The following is a 13,373-nucleotide window of genomic DNA, read 5'->3' as shown; positions in this document are numbered from 1 at the left end:
CAGAGGAAATAAGCAGTAAGGTTAAATAATCGTATATTAGAGGAACTGACACTGACCATCAAATGTTGAAACAAATAAACTCTTAGCCTGACCCACTCATAACAGTCTAAGCCAATGGCTGCCTGGTCATACAACTATATCAACCCGATTGGATCCTTTTAACATTTTAAAGACCTTGACGAGATCACGTCTCAGCTTTCTAAACTCAAGGGACTACAAACCAAGTTTATGCAAACCTGTCCTCATTAGTTAACCCTTTGAACCTTGGCATTATTCTGGTGAGGCTATGCTCTGTAACCACTCCATTGCCAAAATATCCTTCCTGAGCTCCTGTGCCTAAAGCTAATCATCACAGAATTCTGGCCAAGGTTTAGTGCAACTGACACATCGCTTCCTCGCTTTAATAGTCCAACTCCCTTGAGATAACAACCAACATTGCCTTAGCCGTTTTTAAAATTGCTTTTTATGCCTGAGCACTTACTTTAGTCATTTGTTGGTCTGAACAAGTAAGTCCAGTTGCAGCTCTACAGTAACCACAGTTTTGTACCTCTGTACGACCATTATAAGCTCACCACTGGAAATAAATGCTGGGCAAATTACCGCTGCCCAGCAAAGCTTCCTCTGCCCTGATGATGTTGCCCATTTTCGGCCCGGACTTCCGATCCCAGCTGAAGCAGAAAGGGACCGGCGAACCCTTTCACGCAAAAGATCGGCAAGTGAAGGAGAGTCGATGGGGGGTGAGAGGGGTTGGGGGGGTGTAGCGAGGGGGTGGGGGGGGTGGTGGGGGGAGGGGGAGAGGACATGCCCTATTTTTATGACAGTAATTTCCATATTTAGGTAGGTTTTTAAAGTTCTCAAGTCTTTTAATGAATGAGTGTGGGTTAGTGAATGGATGAATGGGTTACTGAATAGTTGAGTGAATGAGTGAGTGGGTTAGTGAATGGGTGAGGTGGGTGGGTAGTTGGGTGGGGGGGGTTGTTCGTTGGTGGGCATAGTCGGGTGGTTGAGGAATAGCATTTGGGGGTTTGGGGAATGGCATTTTGGAGGGGCTTGATTGTGGTGCTCATTTGAGTTATGCTGACTATTCGTGGAGTTATACCAGGTATTAAACTGTGTAACATTCCCAGGATAAGTATCCAGGTAAGTTCCACATATCTGGCCCAAGTCTCTGACATTCAGCTCAGTGACAGAGGCATTTGTAGAGGGCTCAAGGCAGCAGTAATCAGCCCATCAGAAGTTTAAACTTCCCAGGCAATTTCCATGCATGTGTGTGCATCAGGACTTCCATGGGGTCCTGATATGCCTCACCCAACTTACACCCCATCTCTTACAATCAGGAGATCAGACGATTTGGATCTAGGTACTACAGGTTTGTTTCAAGTCGCCCACCAGACGCAGTGGGCTGAATGGCCTCTTTCTGCGTTGTAAACTTCTAAGAGAGTTTGGTTATGGATGTATGAATCTTTATCACTCTCTATCCTTAGGTCAGGCCTATAGCTATTGTTATGATCTCAGTTAGGAGCCAATAACATTTTTTTTAAAAAAAATGAAATCTGAAATTCCAGTTATTTACTAAAAGAATAATGCCACAAAATTCCACAGTTTAAAACAAAATATTTTTTACTGTACAAGAGTCAAACAAAGCAAACAGTAAATATTATCTTAAGTGTCCCCCTACACTCTTAAACCCAGAACCAGAATAAGGTAAACATGAATTAACAGGCAAATTGTGGTTGATTATAAAGTATGAGTTACACATTAAATAGCAGATGCAGCTAAGACAGATCTTACGAATTGGTTCAGCAGTCTACTCAGTATGAAGATCATTAAACTCAGCCACAAGGTCCTTAAAAACTCTGCCTTCCTTACGAAGAGTTTCAGCTCCTCTTCTTCTAGGAGCTAGTCTGACCCCCAGCCGACAGCAGTGCACAATCAGCCCAAGTTCCTTGGGTAAAAGAAAAATACTGCGGATGCTGGAAATCTGAAAGAAAAACAGAAAATGCTGGAAAAACTCAGTAGATCTGACAGCATCTGTGGAGAGAAAACAGAGTGAACGTTTCGAGTCCGTATGCCCCTTCTTCAGATCCTTCTTCTTCTCTGAAGAAGGGTCGAACAGACTCGAAATGTTAACTCTGTTTTTCTCTCCACAGATGCTGTCAGGCCTGCTGAGCTTTTCCAGCATGCTCTGTTTTTCTTCCAAGTTCCTTGTGCACAGTCTCCAACAAAAAATGACATATGTCTGCAGAACCTCCTCAGCTCAGTGTGGATGGCGGAGATCCACCAACGTTCGCTTCAAGTAACAGAAACAGCTGCAGCAACTGTGTATTTGCTTATTCTAAGCCTCTGGATCTAGCCTCTGTCTTCTTCAGCCTACCTGTACTGCACCACTAGACTCACCGACTTCTACTGAGCTTGGATTGATCTGTGTCCTTTTATATGTTTGCACCAGTTTCAGTTTTTCCAGAAGTTTTGGTTTCCAATCCTAGTTTCAGTTTTTGTTTCCTTAGAAACTGGAAGGGCTAATGTCCTTTCTCTGTTGTTTTTTTCTGGTTCCCCATTTAGTTAGGGTCCATCTCAAAAAATACAAGCTTTGATTCCATCACACCATCAGTTTTAAATTTTAAATGATTTCCCACGATCCATTCAAACCCAACTTCATCAATGAATGCTGGAACAATACGACCCTTAAATATGTATTCGGATCAAAATACTTCCTCAATCCAAGCTGCCATAGAACCTTAGACAGGAATTTCCTTGACAGTTATTAAAGGAAATTGTGACAGAGTTTCTCCCTCATCACAACAGCCCCCGGTGCTTCCCAATCAGCAACTTCTCCTTATTACAATCCCGGAGAACTCAAACCCAGCCCCACCCCTTTCACTAAAACCCCGGGAACATACACCCACCTACCCCCTCACTGCAACCTCCAAGGAATCATACCAATCTCCTCCCCTCCTCTTAGTTCCTGTTAATTCCCTCAGCGCCAGGGAACTGACACTCAACTCCTCCCCCTCACTACAATCTCCAAGATTGACACCCACCTCCCTTCTCACTGAAACGCCGGAAAGTTACACCCATCTCATCCCCCCTTACTACCGACTTCAGGGATCTCACACTCACCTACACCCTCCATCCCCCCACACTCCCCCCTTCCCCCCCCTCACCCGATACCTCAGCACAATTGCTGTGAGCTCTTTCAAGCTTGCAATATCCCAACCTCACTACAAGCTCCCCAAGGAGCCCAATCATCATCCTGACTTCGGTCTTAGGAAAACCTGGACATACCCTACCCCTCACTAAATTATCCTGCTTCACAAGTGCAGTTTCATGTTTGATTTATTTTATTTCACAGGAGCAGGCCTTTTTGAATCAGTGTTGTGAAGGAAATTCGAAAATAAAAATGAAACCAATACAGTAATTTGTTCCAATTGGATTAAATAAATTTGAAGACTTCCCTTGTTGTCGCTGCTAATGCAGGCATGGAAAGCCATCCCAAATTAGCATGATATGCCTCACCAGATCATTTTGAAAGTGGTAATATCACTGGAAAGGGTTTTTTTTTCCCAAAAATCCCAGCTATTGAGATGATTTGAAATTGTCTCTTTTGTCATGAGTGCATTGAGCTTGTCTGTCGGCCACCATGTTTGATATTCTAAAATGGCATATGTTCGTATAAAGGAATGAGAGTGCGGGATACATGGGCACATCATGACAATTCCCCTTTAAACACAATCCACTTACGGTAAATTAGAACTGTATTTGTAATTAGTCACTATATGCCTCTTTGTGCCTTCGCTCCAAGAGCAGAAAGTGAGATATTCACCCCTCCTTCCTTTAACACCCTATCACACAAAGTTTCACTGGTGATTAGCTATGCTAGTATAATTCCTCCACAACATCTGCTTTCGCCCATAACCATTCAGTAATTTTTCCCTCATTTCATTACTGATAATTTTCTTTCAACAGAATATACATGTATTAACTGGTAATGGCTTTCCAGTTTAGATCAAATAGATGTCAGGGGACTCCCAATAACTGCAAGGTCTGACTCTGACTATTAAAGACAAATTTGGAGTCTCACAAAGCTGGAACAAAATAATCAATCAATTAAACTGGTAGGACACACATTTTAAAATGCAATTGTGTGGGGGGTTGCGTAGGGCCATGCGAGCATATTGTGAGCAATATTAAAAAATGAGGAAAGGAGAGACAAGGGGGGATAAAAGACAATAACACAGTGACTGTGTATATCAGATGTTTTCCATACTCGAATGAGTCGTTCACATTCCATCTGGTGCGAGAGAGCTCAGAAGACACTCTTGCAGAAATCTTGTCAGTCTCCCGCCACATTAAAAATCTGTCATTACCATCTCCTCTAACCATGGCTCTAGAGATTTGTCTCAGCAGTGGAGTTCTCTCACTCCCTCTCTCTTTTTTCCTCTCTCACCCTCCCTTGATTTGTTTTTTTTTTTCTCATCACTCACACCAAACGACGAAAAACTAAAATAAAATAAAGCTTTGTTGTTCTTGAAAAGGAAAGATAAACAATCAGGCAAGAAGATAACAAAAGGACAGGAGATAGGTACGAGGCACACATCTGCTGCTGCATTACTGTCCTCCGATGAGAGATTAAATCAACGAGACGTGGACAACACACCCTGTCCGTGTCACAAATCTCATCCACTATTACAGAGCTTGTCGCAAAACATCTGTTTGTCTTACAAAGGAAGAGAAACCTGAGATATCAAAAACATTTAATCCCCTCATAAATCTGAATCAATATGCATAAATACACTTTTTCTAACTAGTCCTCAAACAGCATGTTGTGTTTTTCTCTCTGATAGGACTTCTTACCAGCTCTCTCCCTCTGCTATTATATGATTGCCAGCCCACCTAATTCCTCCCACTATTAACCCCCCCACAATCATTTGCATCATTCACCATCCCACCCTCAATTCCTCTTGATTTTTTTTCTCCTCCCACCCTGTTGTATTATGGTACACAGTGGTGTCTCAACGATGAGATCTTGAGACTTGTATACTTAAACATGAACCAGTTTTTGGTAGTCTTTAACTATTTACAGATCCAAGGTATGGGCATACATGGTGCTGTTACCTCCATGCAGGCTGGTTCCAGAGAATTTGCTCTAGACTGTTCTCTGAGCCTGGTACCATGTGACTCTATGTATCATACCGTGGGCAGTGCCATTCCCCAGTCCCACATTAACCCTTGCTCTGCTGAACACCTTTACATTACAATGGCACACAAGCATATATATCATCATACAACATCCCCCCTTCTTCTCCAAATAAAGCTTTCCTTTCCAACGGAGTGTAACTCTTTGTAATACAACATTTACTTGCTGTCTCTGCTCCCCCATCTTAAGTCTCTGACTTTATAAATTCAAATGGTCTTGAGGCTTGACAGTTCTTCCACATCTAGGTCTGTCACAGTTGGAGCAATGGTAGTAGTTTGAGGTACTCTGTGTTTTGGTACTTGGCTATCTCCATTTGATTTGCTTTTTGCGCTCCTTCAAGTTGTGTTTCTCTTTATTAACAGCTCGTCTGCTTTTGTTGAACACTGCGGGTTTGTCCCATTCCTTCAAAGAGAATGTGCATTCTGTTCATTCCTAGAATGGACTTGAATTTTCTTTTTCTGTGGCATCCGTCATATTCTTGCTGGACATACATGTTTCACAAATCAAACCTTCATTTCCGCTTGTTTCACAATCTTAGCTAAGCATTTGTTTGCTGTTTTATTTTCAAATCATTTTGCAAGCTTATGAATCTTGTCATTCAGCTCAGCTTTTTCTTCTTCTGGTTCCTTGCACTTCAGTGTCAGATTTATATTTTCCGATCTCATTTGTCTTTTCTTTCTCTGTCTGCAAACAGAACTTTTTCCTGTCCTTCATTTTGGATACACTGTTGACCAGGTCTGTCTCCGGCAAAGTCTTAACTTGTTTCAGTTCTGTAAGTGTGCAATTCATGGCTTCATTATCCTCTCGCAGTTTGGTAAGTTTTACTGCTTTTCTTTTCAATGTCTCCTCTTTTCCATTCAACTGCTTCTTCAGCTCCTTTGTCTGTTCCTTGTAGCTTTCAGCTTCCTCCTGGAATGTTGAATATTGCTGAGTCTTCTCTGCCAACTGGTTCTTCAGTTTATTCAGTGACATTACGTTCATTTTGCATTTCTCTGTAATTTTCCTGAAGAATAAGCATTGTCCTGAGGGATTCTTGTAACACATGGAGGTCTTTCAACAGGTTTTCCTTTCCTTTGTGAAGCTCACTTGCTTCATCTTGAGCTTTCCTGTAATTCAAAGTAGTCTCCTCGAGTTTCTTCTGCTGTGCTTCCATTCTTCAGTCTTCATTTCTTCATGTTGCTGAATGGTTGTGCATTCCTTTTCCATTTGATCTTAAAGGACAAGCAACTGCTCTTTCAACTGTTCATCTTCTTGTTGACCTCTTGCCATCTCACTCTGGGCTTCAGTGCATCATTTTGTTGCTATTGATAGTTCCAGTGCAGCTTTTTCTGAATGTCATGTTCATCATGTTTTAGCTCATCATGTTTTCCATGGCTACATTAATTATTCAAGGGATATTTCAGGCTTTTAACTTCTTTGCGTGCTGCTTCTGCCTCTTGTTTTGCCTGACTGTGCATCTGGTTGAGTTTTCCCAATTCCTGCTTTGATTTGAGGGTCATTATCTCCTCCCGATACCATTGTATCGTCTTTGAAATTTGTTTGTTCAGATTGCGAACAGCTTGGGTCATTGAAGACTTCAGTTTACCATGCTTTTTCAAAGGTATGTAGTCATCTGAATCTTGTGCTTGAAATCTTCCAGTTCAGCTCAGATACAGACATTTTCCTGGAGAACAGCTTAATTTACTTTTTGCACATTTTGCTTCTTCTGGGTTACCTCAGATCACTTTCCTTCATCACAGCCATCTCCTCACTCTGCACTGCCATCTGTCTCCCTCACTCAAGGGTCTTTCGGCTCCCTCTCCCTGGGATTTTCTGTCACCCTCTCTCTTGGGTCTTTTGTTGCCCTCTCTCTTGGGTCTTTTGTTGCCCTCTCTCTTGGGTTTTTTGTTGCCCTCTCTCTGGGGTCTTTTGTTGCCCTCAGCACTTTATTGGGAGTTGCCCTCTCTCTGGGATCTCTTGTTGCCCTTGGCTGAGTTGCCTTCTCTCTGGAGTCCCTTGTTGCCCTTGACAGAGTTGTCCTCTCTCTCTCTCTCTCTCTGGAGTCTCTTGTTGCCCTGAGTGGAGTTGCCCACTCTCTGGGGTCTCTCTTTGCACTTGGTGGAGTTGCCCTGGGATCTCTTCTAATTTTCTGTCCAGCTTCTTTTTTATAATTATTTCTCACCATCTCACAAACTGTCCAGTATTCTTCACGGTACGTCACTCAGGGTCTTGCAATTTTTGTACTTCTGCACACCTGTCTTTGTGGCCTAACCAGGTATTTGTTTCTTTTTTACGCTGCATCACCCAGGGCTCTTGCAATAAACTTCCACTCACTTTGGTGGATTCCTCAACTTCCAAGTTTGTAGTGAAGTTTCTTCAACTTTCTCTTCAAGTTTTCTTCTTAGGAGCGCATCTCTCTAGTTCGGCTTCAGCCGCTTTCAGTTTTTCATACCTTGGGATGCTGCTCTGCTTTCATGCACTTAGCTGCCACCTTTCATATCACTGCAGATCACCATGTCGGATTATGGTACTATCTCTGATGTCATATCTTTTAGGAGCTCCCACCGATGCCAACCATGTTGTAATAGTGGTGTCTCAACGATGAGATCCTGAGACCTGTATATTTAATCATGAACCATTTATTGGTAGTCTTTAACTATTTACAGATCCAAGGTATGGTCATGTATGCTGCTGTTACCTCCCTGCCGGCTGGGTCCAGAGTGTTCTCTCCAGACTGTTCTCTGAGTCTATTACCATGTGACTCTATGCATCATACTGTGGGTGGTGCCATTCTCCAGTCCCACATTAACCCTTGCTCTGCTGAGCACCTTTACATTACAATGGCGAGGAGGCCCACGCAACATCATACGACACACCCCAATCCCCCATCCCCTCCACCACTGGATTTGAAGTAGAGATTAACATGGTCCAATGAGTACAGGGTTCAACTGGAATTAGGTTTGCCAACTCTAATTGGATGTGTTTCTGGAGGTTTAACCACATGATATCCCACCATGAACTGCCCAGCTCAGTCAAACAGCCTTTGTTTCCCCATCTCCAATATTTATTCTGAAAGTTAAACGAAAACACTCAAAAAAACTGCACAATGATTTTTAATGTTCTTATAATGTTTCTCTTGGATTGCTCTCAGCAGTATCTGCAGGTCTAATCTTTAATTCATGGAGAATCCTGGGCAATTCTGGGGGGTTGGTAACCCCACAGGAGTGCTGTGACAGCCAGTAGGATTAATTATAGCATAAGCACCTCCAGTTGTAATGAGACTACAGGTTAATCATGGAACATTTGGCTAAATATGTTTCCTAATGTAACACTGGTTTCCTTGGATGTTGTCTTTAAACAGCAAATCTCAAATATTACAAGTTAACCTCCTCTGGCATTGTGCACACTCCTGGGGGGTTCGTGCTTGAGTAACAGTTGGACCAAGGAATGCTGAGGTAAGATTATTATAATTTTATGGTTAGGCATCACAAAACTTACCACAATTTGTGAAATAAAGTGTGTCAGAGCAGTGGAGTTTCTCTGTGGGACAGTCTGAGGTCTTGGGAGATGCCAAACTGTAGCATGAGAGTGTCACCACTGGTGGAAGGTTGTAATTACAACGTTACATGTTTACATAGGAAAAGTTGGAATAAGGAATGGAAAAAGTTGTCACAAAACTATTGACAATACAAAATAGGTGCTTTGTAGGTAGGGTGTGCACATGCAGATTGTGAATATTTTAAAAATATATATTGTTTGCTGCGCTGTAAGGTGAAAATAAGCCAAGGTTGCTACTCTGCAGCAAATCATGTTAGAAAGTATTACCTGTTGGATTAAGATTTCAGCTGTGTTATCTCCTACTGTCAAACAAGCTGTTGGCATCCTGTGAGCAGAGTTTCACATGAAAGATGGCCGCATGTTCAGGATACTGAGAGCATTCATGGAGCTGGGCCTCCAACATGAACTAGCAACTTCTGGAGCAAAAGTGAGAAATAGGGAGAAAATCAGCAATTAAAGCACTGTTTACGGAGATGCGTGTCCACATTGAGACAGGCAGTGAGTATTTGCAGCTATTAGAGAAGAGATTTACAAATTGAACAAGTATAACATTAAGCATAACAAGCTAGATTAACACCAAGTCAGTGCGAATTGACCTGCTAGACAATGTCAAGTTCACCCTGTGGAAAACTCTGTGATATTTTTAATATAGACTTTGTACTATGACAGTTTAAAATAGCATTAATGATAAAGTTAGTTTCCCACAACGCCACAAACATGGAGGTTCAGTATTCCAAGTCAGCTCAAGACTTTTTGCAGGCATCTTTGATGCTGAGCCCTTAGTCATGTAGAAGCACCAACAGTAAAATTAACAAAACACTCCAAGATAAGGCAAGCCCATGACTGTATCCTCCAGTAACTATGTCCCTTTTATTTTAAGGAATAATTATTTGTACGTATTTCTTTTTCTTAACAAACGATTGACGCTCTGTTTGCTGTTGATATTTTTTTTTCTGAAGTTGGGCTCTGAAACGTAAGGTTTGGAGTTGAGGCCATGCCTTGAGCTCCCCCAGATCTAATCTTCCCCTTTCCACCTCAGCCGAGAAAGAAGCTTGCCCCATTGAAAGCGATAAGGGACTGTCAAGAGTAAGCAAAGAAATATAGCGAAGTCTGCCCAGGAAACACTGCAAAGGTGGCATGCCTAATGGGGGATCTGTAGCCACATGGTGATCTTTTCTTTATAAATAACAGATTATTCATATTTTGTTATGAAATTGAAAGAATGGGCTTATTTTGCCCACATGTATTGGAGGACACAACCCTTAGGATATCATCCTATTCTTTTCCATTAATAGTGCGCCACAGAAATAAAAGACTGGGCAGCCCGGTGACATATGTTACCTCCGGGCTAAAGCTGGCCCTTTATCCTTTTTGTACAATAAAGTCTGCCTCTTTTCAGCCTAGTACAAAGCAGCATGCATCAGCAGCTGTGAGGAACTGGAAGTTCCATCCTATTTGCTCACTTTCTTCAATTTAAATATATGGATGTGAGTGGCCAGGCTGGAGTAAAAGTGATGAAAAATGGCTGGAGTAAGTTAAAAAAAAAAAGTTGGGTTTTTGCAAGACCAACGTCAGGGCTATACTATGCTCTATTACCCCTTGCAGATGGTGCTTGAGTACACAGGTTACAGGTAGATTATCTGCACATACTGTATGGATGCCAAATTGCATCATGTTTGTGCAGACAATATAAATACGACTGTATACTTAAGCATAATTTGCCTTAAAGTCATCTTAAAGTATGGCATGTAATGTGTTTCTATCCCTTATGCATCTTTCCCCTCTTCTCATGAAGGCAGTGACTTGAGTGAGGTTTGGGTTCTGATATTTCTAGTTGTCCTGCAGTACTTTACCAAAGTAATCAGTCCTTCAAGTGTGCTCCCAAATGCTGAATTTTGGTAGGCTATTGAAACACTGGACACTGCCAGTTAAATCTCATCCTGTCACTTGCACGCACACACTTTCCAGCTGGAGGCACTGGTTAGGGTCAGAGAGCCATGGCTAATGGCTCCTTCCATCGCTCTGATGGCATTTGTCTTGTGCCCACCTTGGCAAATAGCTTAAGCACAAGCCTTGTTAATTGACATCTTTCCCAACTCAGTCACCAGAGAAGCTGCAGTTAATGTATTCTATCAATATCAGCCTGAGATCAAAATTTTCCTTTCTCTGGAATGGACTTATGTCCTTGCCCTACAGGAATTGTGTGGAAAGGTCAATTACCAATGGTTACCAAGTAGTTGAAGAGCCTATGGAACCAGCAGCATGGCTTTGATCATTCACTAAGACAGGTTTGCTGTGAAGATTGAGACTAATCTTCTTTGGGCAAAAACATCTTTTAAGCAGCCTATTCCTTAGTTTGTGATGTCTGTATTTCTCAATTCAGCGCTGAGCACCAGATAACCTTCAAGACTGTAGGTACATCTTTGGTAGCCTTTCAAAGACATTTCTTTACTACCCATTGCTTCTCAAGGTGACTTGAGAACATGGCAGACAAGAAGCTTCAAAATTAGTCCAAATCTCTCTCTAATTCTTTGCCAGTTACGTTTACTCATGGCATTGATATGGGATCCGGAGAGGCACAGCATTTGACTTTGTAATTGTGATAACGTGGCACATCTTCTGCTTTACAATTGCATTATTCCATGTCTCTGGGAAACCTCTGACCACTGGCTAATTCATCAAGGGGGAAGCTCTTAGCTCTTTCAGGTAGATGCTGACCTCGAGATAGAGGGTGACTACCAAATCAGAATGGCATTCGGCCACATGAACAATACTAGTGAACATGAAGTCTTGGATTGAGTCTTTGTGACCACTGATGGCATGTTGATGTTATGATCAATGATTTCCTGGCTATAGTAACTGAATCCACAAACAACTGATGACCAGATCCTACTGTTGTTCTTCCACTAGGCAGGGGTCCTGTGAAGATAACTGTAAAGAAGAAAGTGCCTTTGATGAGTCTTCAGAGCAACTGATAGTTGATGGAAAGGAGGGACATGATGCAGCTCATTGTCAGGTCAAGATGGTTTCTCGGGAGATGAAACAGAATCAGTTGGTTATGCTTATCCATAAGAGTGTGCTATGAAATAAAAATGATCCTGTATTATATTACTGTTCCTAATTCTTATGTTTGTATGTACGTTCGAATGTTCCATCGATTAACACCTGCTGACTAGGGTTCCTGTCACTGACAAGCCTGATACACTTCAACAGACCCACAATAGCATCCTCAGAGTCTGGGTGAGCATTATACTGAGATAATGTCTGATCCAATAGTCTGTAGTAATAATCCACCAGCAGGGGAGTTCAAAAGGTTTTGTTGATTGTGCTGCGCAGATCGAAAGCTTTATGGGAGGATGTGGACTCTGCCCTGTGGTAACAGGTTAATGAAGGAGTGTCCGCATGGAAGGACCGCATTTATGCCAAAGTTCACTCAAGGTGAAAAAGACGGTCTTCAAAATGCCCTGGGGCTGTCTTTCTGATGCAAATAGATACGCCGGAATTATGGAACTACTTCACACATTGCTGTGGAGAAGTCAAATATTCACCAAAATATTCACCATAACGTTTTGCAACATGTTCAGCACTTTAATGCCATGAAAGTCTTTTGTTCATGAATCATCCGAAGGCAGGCACTCATGTACTGATCCGTTGTCCTCTGGTGAGGAAGGCAAAAGGTTGGAAACATCAGCAGCCATTAGCATCAGTCTCCCAGCCTTCAAGCCTTCTCAGGGTTATAGGGATGGGTAACGAATGCTGGCCTTACCAGCAATGTTCACGTCACAGGAGAGAATAAAAAAAAGGCCATCCCCACTTTCTCCGACTCATTTGTAACCTGTGCTTCATTTTTAAATGTTCTCCTCAAATGCATTAAGTGGGGACCAGAGCTTCCGTGGAATGGAGATCCGAGTCAGGTTGCTGCTCCACTCCTACTTTCTCACTTTGAAACCTAGGCGATAGTTTCTCACCTGACCTTCTGTGTAGGGCAGCGGACTCCTGGGGCCTTCCATCAAGGCCTGCGCAGTCGGATGTAAGGAGTCCACACCTCCTTTTTAATGCACTAGCTGCCATAAATCAAGTATGTTTAAAGGTCCAGCCACTTTCAAGCCAGGCAGAAGGTAGATTTGTAAAGGTAAGTGGGTAGGGTTAGGGGGTAGGGTCGGTTGTGGGGCGGGGAGAGGGCTTGTTGTGGGGGAGGGGGGCAGTCGATGCGGGGTGTTGGACAGGGGGGTTTTCGGTGGGGGCTTGGGTGTAGTCAGGTTGTGTGCAGTAAGGCGGTGTACGGTCAGGGGCATGGATTTGGGGGGGCTGCAGTCAAGGTTGTGCATTCGGAGGGGTGGGGGTGGTGCAGTCAGGCGGGTGCCTGCAAACCCGGCAGGGGAGAAAGTGCCCCAGGAGTTGTAATTTTCGTTCCAGAGTATTGGGGTTTCCTAGGAGTCAGCCGGCCAACCCTGGAACAATGGTGGAGGCAGCCAGGTGCCAAAGCGGGCTGGGTGGAAGCCAGCCTCGATGTCCCGGCAATTTATTTAAATTGGGCAGAATTTTGCCCTCGATGGGCGGGTGGTCCCGACCGGCTCAGCGGCGGGCGGGCAGCCGATCGCCGCCGCCGAAACAGGCCCCGCCGCCATTTTAAGTGTAT

The 13,373-nt window shown here is 43.1% G+C and overlaps 1 long non-coding RNA gene across 1 annotated transcript in view; it reads left to right on the top strand.

Annotated features, from left to right (window-relative positions):
- Positions 1-11,816, top strand: part of LOC144693453 (uncharacterized) — a 150,494-nt gene extending 138,678 nt beyond the window's left edge. Inside the window, exon 3 of the long non-coding RNA XR_013579530.1 lies at positions 11,649-11,816. This is a non-coding gene — a long non-coding RNA (uncharacterized LOC144693453). The remainder of the gene's footprint in view (positions 1-11,648) is intronic.
- Positions 11,817-13,373: the final 1,557 nt, after the last annotated feature.

The sequence above is a fragment of the Cetorhinus maximus genome, chromosome 18 (assembly GCF_964194155.1).
Source record: "Cetorhinus maximus chromosome 18, sCetMax3.hap1.1, whole genome shotgun sequence".
NCBI classification, from domain to species: Eukaryota; Metazoa; Chordata; class Chondrichthyes; order Lamniformes; family Cetorhinidae; genus Cetorhinus; species Cetorhinus maximus.
This window is presented reverse-complemented; position numbering and strand designations above follow the sequence as displayed.